Source organism: Mauremys mutica, chromosome 13, assembly GCF_020497125.1.
Source record: "Mauremys mutica isolate MM-2020 ecotype Southern chromosome 13, ASM2049712v1, whole genome shotgun sequence".
NCBI lineage: Eukaryota > Metazoa > Chordata > Testudines > Geoemydidae > Mauremys > Mauremys mutica.
Window position 1 is genome coordinate 19415313 of NC_059084.1, and position 14229 is coordinate 19429541.

Below are 14229 nucleotides of genomic sequence, written 5' to 3' on the forward strand. Positions count from 1 at the left end.
AAAGTCTGCTTGAAGCCCCACAAGTTTTATTGTGCAAATGCCCATAGAACCTAGGGCTATGGCACACAGAGTAGGTGGAAGTTTGATTTTCGGAAGGAATTGGTGGTGTTACTTAGCATTAAGGGGACTTCTCCAATGCATTGAGGTTCCTTCCACTCGGGGCATAGAAAGTGAACTGCAGGATTAGTGTTAAACCGCAGAGGCTGTTATTATGCAGAACTCCATTGTTTTTCTGGATACTCCTCCTAACTGGAAGGTGCCTTTTGCAATAATTTGCCTACTACTGAGAAATCTTCCTCAGGCTGTTTTGTTTCTGCTAGTGCCTGACCATTTGTTCCCGGTGAGTGTGTGTCACAGTCAAGTACAGCAGAGACGAAAACAGCTCAGCTCCTTCTCATACTTGTGTTCAGGATATGGCAGTCGCTCTGTGCAATGAAATATTGCAGAGAACCTGCCTTTGTCTCCCTCACAGAGGAGAAAGAAACACAGTTCTAATGAAGGACCTAAGCAACTTCAAGCTGTCTGCTCTCAAACCATGAGTCATGCTAGTTTCTCTTTAGGGGGCACATCTCTTATGTTGGAGGTTAATATTTCTGTTCTGTGCAATCGTGGGCCGGCTCTTTAATGTAGTTTCAGTTGTTGATTAACATTCTTTGCTCTGAAATTCTGACATTTTGCACTCTCTCCCCAGTAAGCCTGTCTGAAAACAGCTGTAGAGAGAGAAGAGAATCCATTCACCCCTGAAGGACAGGCGGGGGGTGTTTCTGGGCAGCTCCCTCTAGGAATAATCCAAGATTCTGCTGTACAATGATGGAGGATTTCACCACAGTTCACTCACAGGACAGCCTGCAACTATAGCTGTTTGGTGCCGTTCCCCCACAATATTCACGCAGTGTGTCTGTTGAAATGGGTTTGAGTTGCAACGTTTATGGGAGGTGGATCTAGGGGGTTGATCCTGACCCATCTCTAATCTTCTGCTTTCACAGTCAGAGAGCAACAAAGATGGGTTCCACATGAGCAGGAGAGCCCCAAGACACAGAGAGCAGTGTACCTGAAGCAACAGACCAAAATCTGGTTACCAGCCTCTAACCCCTGTGTGACTTCCACACTTGGTGGATTAGTTCCTATCTGTATACATGAATGGTTTGAATACTAGAACCATAGGGTTAGAAGGGACCGAAAGGGTCATTAACCCCCTGCCAAGATGCAGGAATTGTTATGTCAAAACCACCCAAGACAGATGGCTATCTAGTCTCCTTTTGAAAACCTCCAATGAAGGAGCTTCCACAACCTCCCTGGGCAGTCAGTTCCATTGTCCTACTTTTCTGATAGTTAAGAAGTTTTTCCTGAGATTTAATCTAAATGTGCTCTGGTGTTGTTTGAACCCATTGCCCATTGCCTCTGTGGCAAGACAAAACAACTTTTTTTTCCCAAGTATTGAAGACTGCTATCACGTCCCCCCTCAATCTCAATGAATTGGGCTGATGAGAAAACTGTGGAGTTTTGAATGGGGCTGCATGGCAGATACAAGTTTCATCTTACAAAGGACTTTGAGATTTCAAAATCAGGTTTTTTTCTGAATCAGAACAAAAAACAGAAACTTCAAAGTTCTCCACGAAGGAAAATTCACCCCCAAGCTTTTGTTGTGGATTAATCAAAACTTTGTTTCCATTTCAAGTATTTTTATTTTTTTTCTATTAATTATAATAATAAAAGTCAGAACAAAAAAAGTCAAAATATTTTGTTCAAAAAATGTTGAAGTGGGATACTTTGACAGTTTGAACTTTTTATTTTCTGGTTTTCTTCCAAAATGGAATTCTGAAGAAATCAACCCAATTTCATGAAGCATTTTGACTTTGATGCACGTGCATATTCCAACAGAATATGGTTCCACTGAAGTTTCTCCAACCCACTCTAGTTCTGAGCTGGGAATGGTGAGGGAGAGAGCGGTACAGTGATATGCTGTCCAATCCTCTGAGACAGTGTCAAGGAAGTTGGCTGGTACCCCATTAATAAACAGTCTGAGGGGCTATGGAAGCATGGGATAAGAGCAGCCATAACTAGCCAAAGGGAAATTTAAGATCCAGGGAAAAGATAGCCCAGAATGAGAGCTGTGTGGAAAATCCAATGGCCCCATTTAGACCAAGCTGGTCATATCGGCCTCCTGGTTGAGTAGAGACACTATTTGACATTGTAAACCAATTGACTGTCACCCATGCATCCCCTCATGGTCAGGGGTGCCCCTGCCTTCAATTCTCCCTCTTCCAGGTTTTAGGCTTTTAGGCTTCAACAGACACCACACACTTTGCTTATCCAATCACAACACACTTATTCAGGCCTGCATTTATTCAGGCAGAACAAACTCAAAAGTAAAACTCAAAGTCCCAAAAATCTGCCCCAGGGCCTGGCTCTTACCTCAGAGCCTGGGTGAACAAATAGGGTCTTTCACAGGGTCTTCATTAGTTCTTACGCAGTGTCCTACTCTGGGGCTCAACTGCAGTTACCATGCTCAGAGCTGACTTCAGCTCTCTTATGAGAAACCAGCTGGTTGAGGTTCCTTCCCTGCACCAGGTGTCTCTGGTTGGTTCATTTAGCAAGCCTGCTCAAGGACTCAAGTCTCCTGCCGGCACCTTCCTCACTCCCTTTGCTCTTTCACAGGCATATGTCCCAGAGCAGTGTAAAGGACTGGCTTTTAGCCATGTCACCTCTAGTCTAGTGGCTATAGTCTATAAAATGGATGACAGAGCTGATATAGGTAGCAGTGTAAAGGAGTTCTCCTTTAGTGCGAATGATGGAGGCCTACATTGTTTGGTGCTGAAGGCAAGAGTGCTAGTCTGTGTGTGATTTATACAGTAACTGTGTGTCTAATGCCTGCGAAGAAGGTTAGTCTTGTGATTAAGGCATTGGACAGGAACTCGGGGATATGGATTCAGTTCCAGGCTCAGCCAGAGATAATCTGTCCGATCCTATTGGGATCCAGGAAGTGCCCGCCCATTGCTAAAGGACCTCCCCCCAGCCTAAGGGGAGGATCCACAGGACCTGGAAGCCATGCAATTCCTGGGGACAACTAATGAAATAACAGGGACAAGAGTGAGGTCAAAGGGTCAAAAGAAGGGAACCTGACGGGGACACCGAGCAGAGAACCCCGGACAGCACCCACTGCTCCTCAAAGGCATCAAGGGAGCCAGTGGATGCCACCCAGAGCAACTCTGCTCGGATGCGTGAATGGACAGAGGCTCGGAAATAGGCCCCACAGTCACAGGAGACCTGGTTGGCCAACCTCCTCTCCCTGGTTTTATAGATGGCCATTTTAGCCAGGGCTAGGAGGCAGTTGACTAGGAGGTCCCGTGACTTTGTGGGGCCACGGATGGGGAGTGCATAGATAAGGAGATGAGGGGAAAAGTGCAACCAAAAACATAACAGGATGTCTAAGAGGAGCCGGAATAGGGGCTGCAACCTGGCGCACTCCAAGTAAACGTGCGCCAGAGTCTCCCTCACACCGCAGAATGGGCTGGAGTTTGGGACGGGGGTGAACCACGCCAAGTAAACACCCGTGCTCATGTCTCCGTGAAGAAGACGCCGACTGATACCTCCAGTGGGCCTCGGGACCAGGGTAGAGTATAGGCTGGCCCACCGGGGCTCCTCACCCTCTAGAGGTGGCAGGAGGTCCCACCACTTTGTGTCGGGGTGGGATGTGAGGGTGAGGAAGTGAAAGATGTGGAGCACGAGCGTGTATAGATGTGTCTTTGGCGTGGTCTGGAAACGAACTGGCTGCAAGTCATGCAGCTGGCTCACTGTGAAGGGGCGGGGTGGCCGGTTGGGTCCACGGTGCAAGGGCCTGATGACAAGGTCTGGAGAGCCTGGGGTGGAGGGTGGGTGGGGCATGCCCTCTCACAGGATCCGGTTGAGATAGGCCCGAGCAGCGAGCAGCAAAGCAGCCCTCACCTCCTGAAGTACACTCTGGGGAGTACAAGGCCTGGAGAGCCCCATGCGCCGAGCGAGCGTCAGGGGATCCAGCCAGTCTCCCTGGTCGTAGTCCAGGAAGTCTCCGACTCTGGTGACTTCTGCCAGGACTCCGCCACCTGCACACAGAGCTGGGGGTTGTGTAGCAGAGGCTCCGTGAGGAGATCATCTCCGACGGTAGCCGCCACGGACTGTCTGATGTTGGGTAAGTCTCTGTGCCCCAGTAACCTAGCTATAAAAATGGAGATAATATAATACTTCCTTTGGCTAGTTAGACTAAGATCTTCAAGGCAGGGATGGCTTCTGACTCTTTGTACAGCACCCGGCACAACGGAACCCTGATTTTGGTTACAGCTTCTAGGCACTGCTGTAACACAAATAATAATAGTCTGCAGATGTTATTTTTGTTACATCAGAATGGAGGTGACATGAGAATCTACATGCACATACTGGCTTCCTACTGATACAAACAGAAGTGCAGACAGAGCAAAATCAAAGAAAAGTGGAGGCAAGAATCCAGGTTTTGTGCTCTTGGGAGCTGCAAAATAGGCTAAGATGCTAAAAATAACCTGCTACTAGTTCCAGACACTCCAGCTCTTTACAGAGACAAGGAAAGCTCAAGCTGACTTTTAACACAGGGTGCTTGTTCCTTCTGAGTAGTGTCATCATGACCTTCCACAGCATTCCCAGGCCAGACCAGCGAAATGACAAGGGAGTTCTTCATTCTTCTTTTGTTCTTTTTGTTCCGGTTCTTGAGGAGATCAGGGCAATTATTGTCAGTGAATATTCTTTTGACTTTTTAAATGGATAGGACTCACTCCTGCCGCCTGTTTGTCTTTGCTCTCTGTCGGGGTCCTAGGGAATGAGTTTAGTGGCAGGAAAGTTCATGGGAACAGCAACATTTAAGCAAATACTGGAGAACAGTCACACAAAAAATGGTGAATTCACAATTGCCTTTGCTTCAGAAACCTTTTTCTAAAGGGTTACACTCATTTTAGTCAGGGACCACAACTGCTTTTGAAAATTTGATCTAGTATTTATCTAAGTGACTAAGCAGCCCAAATCCTATTACTCAGCCCCACAGGCTTCAGAGAGAGATTGCCTGGGTAAAAAAAACTCAGTAAAGTCCTTGGGATTTGGCCCGGAGAGTCTAGAATACAAACTCCTGGGACTTTCCTCCCTGTGTCGAACAGAGAGGAAGAGGAAATAATAAGGGTCATTGGAAAAACGCAAGATAAACACAGGATAATCTCTTAGGCAATAATTCCTCATTTAAGAGCAAACACAAGGAAACAATTTAGTAGCTACCATGGCATTAAACAGATGGACTAAACCACTTCAAGAGCAATCAGGTATCTCAGACTTCAGAAGTACCCATCTGTCTACAAACCAAAGGGGGGAATACGTTCAGTGGCTCAGGTATTTCCAAAGCCGGAGTCACACAAATCTCTCACTGTTGTTATTATTATTCCTATTTTATGAAACGTTTGTATGAAGTATCATTGATGTTTCTGGTGCTTTACAGAAAACAGAGATGCAGTCCCTGCCTGAGATGCACAGATCCCTAGCGCTGATTTTCTGAAAAGAACATGTTTTTAAATGCTTAAAACCCCTGAGGCACAAGATCAATCATCCCAAGTGAAAAAAACCAACCAACTTTAATTCATTTAAATATAAAAGCACCCAACTTGGTAATATCTGAACCAATTTGTATCCTCCCCAAATGATTTATTTCGGTTGTAAGCTCTTTGGGGCAGGGCAAAATCTTTTTATTGTATGTTTGTATAGCACCTCGCATGAAGGGCTACTGGGCCATAGCTACAGCGTCTAGCTACAGCTAATAATAACGTACAGAACATACGGTCTGTGTAGGGTAGTATCATAGAGAGACAGACAATAGAGTGGAAGCAGCCATGTTAGAGCATCTAGTGAGGAAGGATGACCCAGTGTTAGGACACTATCCTGTCACTCAAGGGACCTGTAGTCAATTTCCTGCTCTGCCGCAGACTTCCTGGGTCACCATGGGCAAGTCACTTAGTCTCTCTGTGCCTCAGTTCCCCATCTATAGCACAGGGATAATATCATTTGATAGATAATGGTCACTGTCCTAGCTCAGGGGTGTTGTAGGGATGAATATATTAAAGACTGGGAGGTGTTCAGATACAATGGTACTGGGGCCAAAGAGGTATCTAAAATAGGTAAATCTCCTGGTGGCCAGTGCAGAATTGTTTCCTACAGTATCTACACCTGTGCTTTGTCTAGTCCAGTTTTAGACATGCCAAGGGCTGGGGCTTGTTCTGCAATCCTGTGCCTTGGAAGAGTATTCCATAGTCTGACAGAGCTACCTATTGGAAACCTGGATACCACAGTGGTGAGGACAGTATAAATGGGACATATTCTCTGTTTTCAGCCCAAGTTGCGACCCCCTTGTATGAGACAGAGACACGGCCCCTTCCTCTCTTTTATGCTGGGCAGCGGCAGAACAGAATGTTCTGAAATAGAGAAACAAGGCCAAGCAAGAGCCAGCCCCAGGAAGAGGCCGTCTCTCACCTTACCCTGTACATTAATGATACTGGTACAAATCCTGCTCCCTTTATGCCATTAAACCTTGGAAGTCAGTGGGCCACATTCTCCACTATGGTCCGGCCGGAGGAGAATGCCCCTTGTGTGGGGGGATGTCCCAGCAGTGTAATGCTGGCACAGCCAGCTCCTGGACCAGCTCCCCTACCCCTAACTGAGCCAGCAGAGGGAGAGGACATGGCATGACAATCCTCCCTGGCATAAGGTCGCGAGGCTGCTCTAGCTAACTCCAGGAATGGGCCAGCACAGAGCTCTGAGACAGGAGGAAATTATGGTCGGGGGGTTCAATCCTGCACTCACTGAAGGAGGAGTGTCTGCATGACTGGCCCATTCTCTGCAGGCTTTAAAGCTCTTCTAGTGGGGAGCAAGTAGGGTGACCAGATGTCCTGATTTTATAGGGACAGTCTGAATTTTGGGGTCTTTTTCTTATATAGGCTCCTATTACCCCCCACCCCGTCCCAATTTTTCACACTTGCTGTCTGGGCACCCTAGGAGCAAGTGTAGCAGTGTCTTGCTAGGAGTGGATGGACTATTTTCTTACCAGTAGCAATGAATCTCCTGAAAGGTCTATTGAAACACCATACAAAGACACCCACAATTTGAGGGCAGAGGGTACGCGTGTCTTTGTCTACAGCATGTTTATGTGGAGACCTCATCACTGTCTTCGGCCAGCTGCCTCCAGAAGTCCCTCCAAGACAGACACTGAAATAAGTTAACTAAATAAAAATGTGATCACAGGAATGAAATAAACTTAAGGGATATGGCTTTAGGGGGCCTGTGGGCTTCCCCTCAAATCTATCACTCCCTCGCCTGCTTCTATCCTGCCACAGCTCAGAAAGGGAACAGATGCTTTTCAGAGGAAGCCAGGGATGGGGTCATGGAGCATCTTTCTCGCCAGGGGAATGTGTTTCAAGGGAAGGGATTGACAGGCCCCATCTCACCTTCAAAGATAACTGTGGCCCTGTTTACAACCACTACCAAAACCGTCTAACAGATGGAACCAGAGACAGTAACAAAGAGAAACCAAGCAAGCACAGAGGGAGGCCGGGGTCCCTCGTCAGCCATCACCAATGTTTAGAACTGATATGAGTTTTCGAGAGTAGGCAATTCATTCCTGATTGTGCATAGCATAGGAAGTATAAATCCAAAGTCCACTCTGTTACACTAGCGTCAATCCAGAATAACCCATGTCTCCTTCCTCTGACTGCCTTGCTTGGGTTACAGCTGGAGTGGGGAACCAGGGCCGGCTCCAGGCACCAGCCGACCAAGCACGTGCTTGGGGCGGCACCTTGGGGCAGGGCAGCGCTCGGGTTTTTTTGTTGTTGTTCGGCGGGGCAGCGCTGGAGGGTTTTGTTTGTTTTTGTTTTGGCTGGGCGGTGCTCGGAGTGGGGGCGGGGGCTTCGGGCGGCGCAGCGCTCAGGGGGGTGGGAGCTTCGGGGGTGCGGGGGTTTGGGTGGCGTGGCTCTGGGTGGGGGCTTTGGCGGCGTGGCACTTGAGGGGGCAGGGGCTTGCCCGGCGTGGCACTCGGGGGGCCGGGGCTTCAGGCAGCTCGGCACTCGGGCCTTTGGGTGGCGCGGCGCTTGGGGGGGTGGGGCTTTGGGCGGTGCGGTACTGGGTGGGGGTTTTGGTGGTGTGGCGCTCGGGGAGACGGGGGCTTGCCCGGCGTGGTGCTTGGGGGGGCGGGGCTTCGGGCAGCGCAGCGCTCGGGGGTTCGGGCGGCGCAGCACTCACGGGGGGCAGCGCTCTTTTTTTTTGCTTGAGGCGTCAAAAAAGTTAGAGCCGGCCCTGTGGGGAACACACTAAGGACTTAGACTGTAGCAACTGGAGGGAGTGCATAGCTCCAGGCTGAAATCTCTCTGGGCAAGTTGCCCTCTCCATTTCCAAGATAGCTCCATTACAGCTCCGCAGCCACATAGCACCCGGCAAATATTAAAGAATGCCCATTGCGTTCATTCTGCACACGTGAGATTTGCAGATGAGAGCGGAAGAAGCCAGTTCTGTTGCAGGCAGGCTAGTGCTGCTGGGCCATCCTGCTTTCTTTCGGCTCACAGAGTGTGAAATCCAGGGATAAGAGGAGAAAGAACAAGTACACAGATGCTGCCGATGCTGCCATGTTCCCATTGTGAAGCTGTCACTCAAACAACTTGTTATGCATGGGTATGACGTCAGATCCAGATCTAACAAACTTTGCTGTCAGTCAAAAGCCTTTTAACAAATGGATATGGTGACAGCTTTGCACTACAAAACTCCACCCCTTCCATATTTTGTTTTATTTTTATAAACTGACAGCTTTAAAATTAAAATTCCTGGTCAGTTGCGACTCTCCCTGTCAAGTAACTAACAGCTGTGGCCATGCTGGTTTATAAATGAATTGTACGAGGAAATTTCTATTGAATTTAAATACAAATGGAATCTTTATATGAGGTAATGAACTGATTAGTGTGTATGTGTCCTACTGTCCTCTGTGGGACAGCATCAGAACTGTTCAGCTGTATGTCATGGCCCCTATACTGCTAACAGCTAATGGCGAGTCTCCTTTAGAGCAAGTGATAGAAGCTGATGTTTTGGGAGCAGAAGAATCTGAATTCTATCCTGGCTGACACTGTGAAGGTCCAGTAAATGGTATGCAGCATAGTGACAACAATCACAAAGTCCTAGGTGGCCAGATTTCTGTCTGTCTGGCTAGGCATATATACCACACCCATTTCCAGGGTGTGCCAGTGTTTTACAAGTGCCAACACTTATACTCTGTTTTGTTTCTTCCTTGCCCCATTCATAAGGGTGTTTTTCTTCCGCTATGTGGGAAAGCTAAGCTAAAGAGGCAGGTTTGCACTCTGTTCTGAAGCTTCTTGATCATTCCAGTCCAACCTGGGACAGGGAGAGAAGACAAATGTCATGGGAACTTGATCTAAAAAGAGAATAAGCCTCCTGCCCCATTCTTGTTACTGTCGCTGTGCAGCTCATTACACTGAGGAGGGCAACTCAGCCTTTGTAGTTTGCTGCAGACCCCTCCATCCAACCTGAAGTCACCACCCTTTTCTCCTTCATCCTGAACAAGCCTGGTGCGGAATTGTACTCCAGGAGGTCACCTCCCTTAATCTGTGCAGTCTGATTACGTAACAGAGATACTGAACAAATAGCTTAACATTTAATCTTCATTTCCTTCCATCTCAAGCACGGCAAATCAATTCCTGGGCAGAAGCTGCAGCAGCTCAGGGCTGGGAGCACACACTGGTCACATTAAAAAAGGGCCATCTGAAATGGGCTAAAAAAGCAAAATTTAGCATGGTTCCCCTGTCCCTCTGAGCAACACCCAGCCCAGTGAGGGTCCTAGAACAGAACTGCCACATGCAGCACTAAACATTTCAGACATCCTTGCCCTCCAGATGCAGTTTTATGCTCCCTCTGGGTGCTCAGAGGGCATGGGGATGGGCAGAGTATAAGAAGCTAGAAGGATACAGGAGTTAGGTAGCCCCACTTCCTGGACTTCAGAGCCCGAATTCTAGCTCAAGCTGGAACACCTACATGGCTACTTTTAGCACCCTGGCACGAGACTGACATGCCTGAGTCTGTAGACCTGGGCTTTCAGGCTCACTGCCATGTCCCCACTCCCCATGTAGACATACCCTGAGTTTCTCAGAGCCTTCGGTGCCCTCTGGATGCATGGCTCTGTGGACATGGACCCTCTGCCTTTATGATAGATGGAGATTCGGGATGGAACATGAAGCACGAGGATCATGCTAAATGTTAAAATAATTTAACATTTATTGCGGTAATGCCTAGAGGTCTTAATCAGGTTGGGATCCTGCTGTGCCAGGTGCTGTACAAACACACAGTAAATGACAGCCCCTGCTCTAAAGATGAACTGAGTGTGCACAGTTAATGCTTTAAGAAGTTAATGGGACTTTATTTTCAGGGTTTTATAACCTGGAAACTAAAAATGCATTCGGTGTAAAAAGATCCTGTTTAGCATGCAGTTCCTAGTGCAGACTGACCCATTTGGGTATTGAAGAACAAAAGGCTACGCAACACGTGAGTCTCCTCTCTCCAGTGCTGTCTGATGGCTCCTACACAATCACTGTCAAAGCCCTGCATGGAATTTCAAGCAAATGCCAAAGCAACCAAAGCCCAACCATTCCTAACACTGCAACAAGGAAAACAAAAGCTGAAAGGTACAAATTTAAACACTGGCAAGGTATTAGCATCACAGAGGTGGAGATCGCTGCAGGGGCCAGCAGCACTGAAGTAGAAACACAGGGGGGCAGAGAGCTCCAGCACCCAAGCCTTGTCTAGACAAGGGTTTAAAGTTGTGATGTTAGCACTTGTTAGCTAACACACTGTAAAAGTTTAGTGTAGACCAGGGGTAGGCAACCTATGGCACGGGTGCCGAAGGCGGCACGCGAGCTGATTTTCAGTGGCACTCACACTGCCCGGGTCCTGGCCACCAGTCCGGAGGGCTCTGCATTTTAATTTAATTTTAAATGAAGCTTCTTAAACATTTTAAAAACCTTATTTACTTTACATACAACAATAGTTTAGTTATGTATTATAGACTTATAGGAAGAGACCTTCTAAAAATGTTAAACTGTATTACTGGCACGTGAAACCTTACATCGGAGTGAATAACTGAAGACTTGGCACACCACTTCTGAAAGGTTGCTGACCCCTGGTGTAGACAAAGTGCACTGCCTTTAACATGTGCTGTGCTGGTCAAGTTAAAGCCTAGGGGATTCTAGACCCGCTTAGCACATTTTAATAGCTGAACTGTCTTGTCTGTACTTGTCTTCTGGAACATGTTAGTTAGCTAGTTACCCTAGTCTAGACAAAGCCCAGTGTGTGACATTTAGAGATGGGACTTGAAAGAAAGAGGACCATGCAGACATCAGTATCCTAGAGAGAATTAATGCATCTAGCAATCGGATCCCAAATATAATATGGGCTATCACCATTTTCAAATTCATCTTCTTTATGGGCAGCCAAAATTCTAAGTCACTGGGGTTCGACTCTAGCTCTGGCTAGCAGAGAGAGAAACTCTTCACCATTTCACAGCTGTTAAAGTGGCTGGTGGGTCACAGGCCAGTTCCTAGTGGGCACGTCTCCACATCACATAACCTACAATGTTGTTTGCCGGGTTGTGATAGCCAACAAAATATATTTATAAAAGCTATTACCTCACCCACCCTGTCTCTCTGTAATCAGGAGCTGGCACGCTGGCTGCCATTCTCAGCTGACACACTAAGGGCTGACTAGGCCATATAGGCTGAACTGCCCCACCCCTTGCCCCTCAGGATGGGTGCCTCTGTGTAACAAGCTTGTTGGCAAGGCAATACGGTGCAAGGTTTTGGGATGTGGAGATCTGTTCACAGCAGTGTGCTGAAATCCAACAGTGCACTTCATAGCAACTACCAAAAGAGAATGCATTTCAATCGACTATTAGATTCAAGACCCTACCTTATCAAAGTGAAGGGCTCCATCTCTGATTATGTGCCTGCACCATCTGGTCTTCCAGAGACTTCTTGTTATTCAATGACCCTTGCTATCTGATGTGTCTGAGTTATTATAATTGAATAGCTTGCATTCTCTTCTCGTTTAGCCATGTTCCTGAGAGAGCAGCCTCCCCCTGTCAGCGATCCAGCAGGCAAGGCCTGCAGAGGGGACAATAGCCAACCAAATTTAAATCTTTGCTTTGGTGAAGGAAGCTGGACATGGGCTGCAGAGAGAAGGATTCAGTTCTCTTGTATCATTTCCTACTCATTTTTCTTTGGATTGTTAATCACATTTCATATGATGGGGGTGATATTAATAGGACATTTCAATTCATAATGTTCCCATCTCCCTTCCCTCACTCTCTTCACTTCCTGGAACACTGATAGCTTCTTTCATATTTAATTAAAACAAATAAGCAGCTCCTACATCTCGTTAGAGTAATTCTGAGTTTAAACCCATGAGCAGTTTCCTCCTAATGAAAGCAACGGAGGGAGTTGACAGCAAAAGCATCTACTTCCTTCCTAGTGCGTTTTTCTCTCTGCTCCCCTCGAAATAATGATGTGCTGTAAACTTCCTTTCTTGGCCGGGTTCCAGCTCAGGTAATAACATGTTGCATCCCTAAATCCTCCCTGGGCTTTCAAAGGATACACTGTTCTTCATCCCTAGATTGTTGTGTAGTGTTGCAGCACAGAATGAGCGTTGTTATGTTCCACCACATGTAGACTCCCCTCCCCCGACCTCACAATGGGATTAGGAGGAACAACCACATAGTAAGGCCTCATTTTTAGCTGGGCCTTAATCAAGCCTTTAAATTGGTGCCCCTAAGTACTCGCGACTGCACTGTGCCCACGGTCAGAGATGTCTGTCTACCTGCTGCCATTTACAACCACAGTTTATTGCAGGCACAAGACTGGATGTGCTAGTATTTCAGGCACAGCTGGAGAGCACCTTTGGAAAATACAGCCCTTCGTGTTTGCAAAGTGCTTTGAGAGAAGGAAGAGCGACAGAAACGCAGAGTGTTATTTCTCAACTCTCCTTCATATGCAGAAGTGCCCCACAACAGGCTCTCTCTTGCCTCAGCCAGGGGAGTGTCACATGCATACATTCGTGGGATCTGAAGGGAGATTTTATATATAGTTCTCTCCTTCCAACGTTGCATTGTTCTGTTCAGGAGTCAAATCAGGTGAGTTTGAGTTCAGCCAGAGGTTCAGTAATTAAGGAGAGGTGGGTGCTTCAGGGCTTATATCCGGGGTCAGAGTCACTGCAGAAAACTTGACCTGGAAAGGCTGAGCCCCTCCCCATTTGGTGGTTGGGTTGTGTTGTGTTTTATGTTTGGGGATTTACATAACAATTTTGCACAGATCAAAGGATTAAGACCAAATTCAGGTTTCCTTAATACTCTAATTCTTTCACTAGAAAGTCTCAGTGCACAGAATCCACTGCATTTTCCCCATCCAGAAAAGGGGAGGTGGGCAGCATGGACAGCACTGGGTATTTAACCAGTATGTATTCAACAGCACAAAGGGAAATTAATCCTGTGAGTGTGGGACTCAAGCATGCAAATGGCTTTGGCAGGGAAGCGCCTGCAAATTCGAGGAGCAGAATCAATGGAAGATACAGAGCAAATGGACAAGAGAAGGGGAAGCACAGGAGCTGGAGCAGCTGCTTTGGGGACAGGAAGCTGAGCAAGTGATATTTGTGCCTAGAGATAGCTGGGGAGTAGGTGAGTGGTGACTTGCACCGGCCTGAGCGGCAGGATTGCCCCTCTCTGTCCCTGGACCACCCCAGGTTTGGAGCCTGCACCTCCAGCCTCTGGCAGAGGCTCCCTTGGGCCTGAATTAAAAGCGTTAGCCTCAGATCTCCTAATTTACCCAGAATCTTCTCTTTAATAGCATTCACTGTGGCGCCATCTGGACTGGGCGCTTTATTAGCTTAGAATAATTTAACTGCTTTGGTAATCTCATCCCATTTCATAGCTTTGCTCTAGTTTTTCTGCAGCACAATCTGGGACAGCGGAGACCCAATGTGCTGATGATATTGGATTCAGGCCTCGTTCTGCGCTCGGGCTGCCCAGTGACTTAAACGAGAAAGCGGCCTGCATCAGAGCTGCAGAATCAGAGCCCTTTCTCTCCCAGGGACACTGCAGTTCCAGCCACTCAGCAAATCTGCTGCCCTGGAGTAGTTCTATGTGGGTTCCCG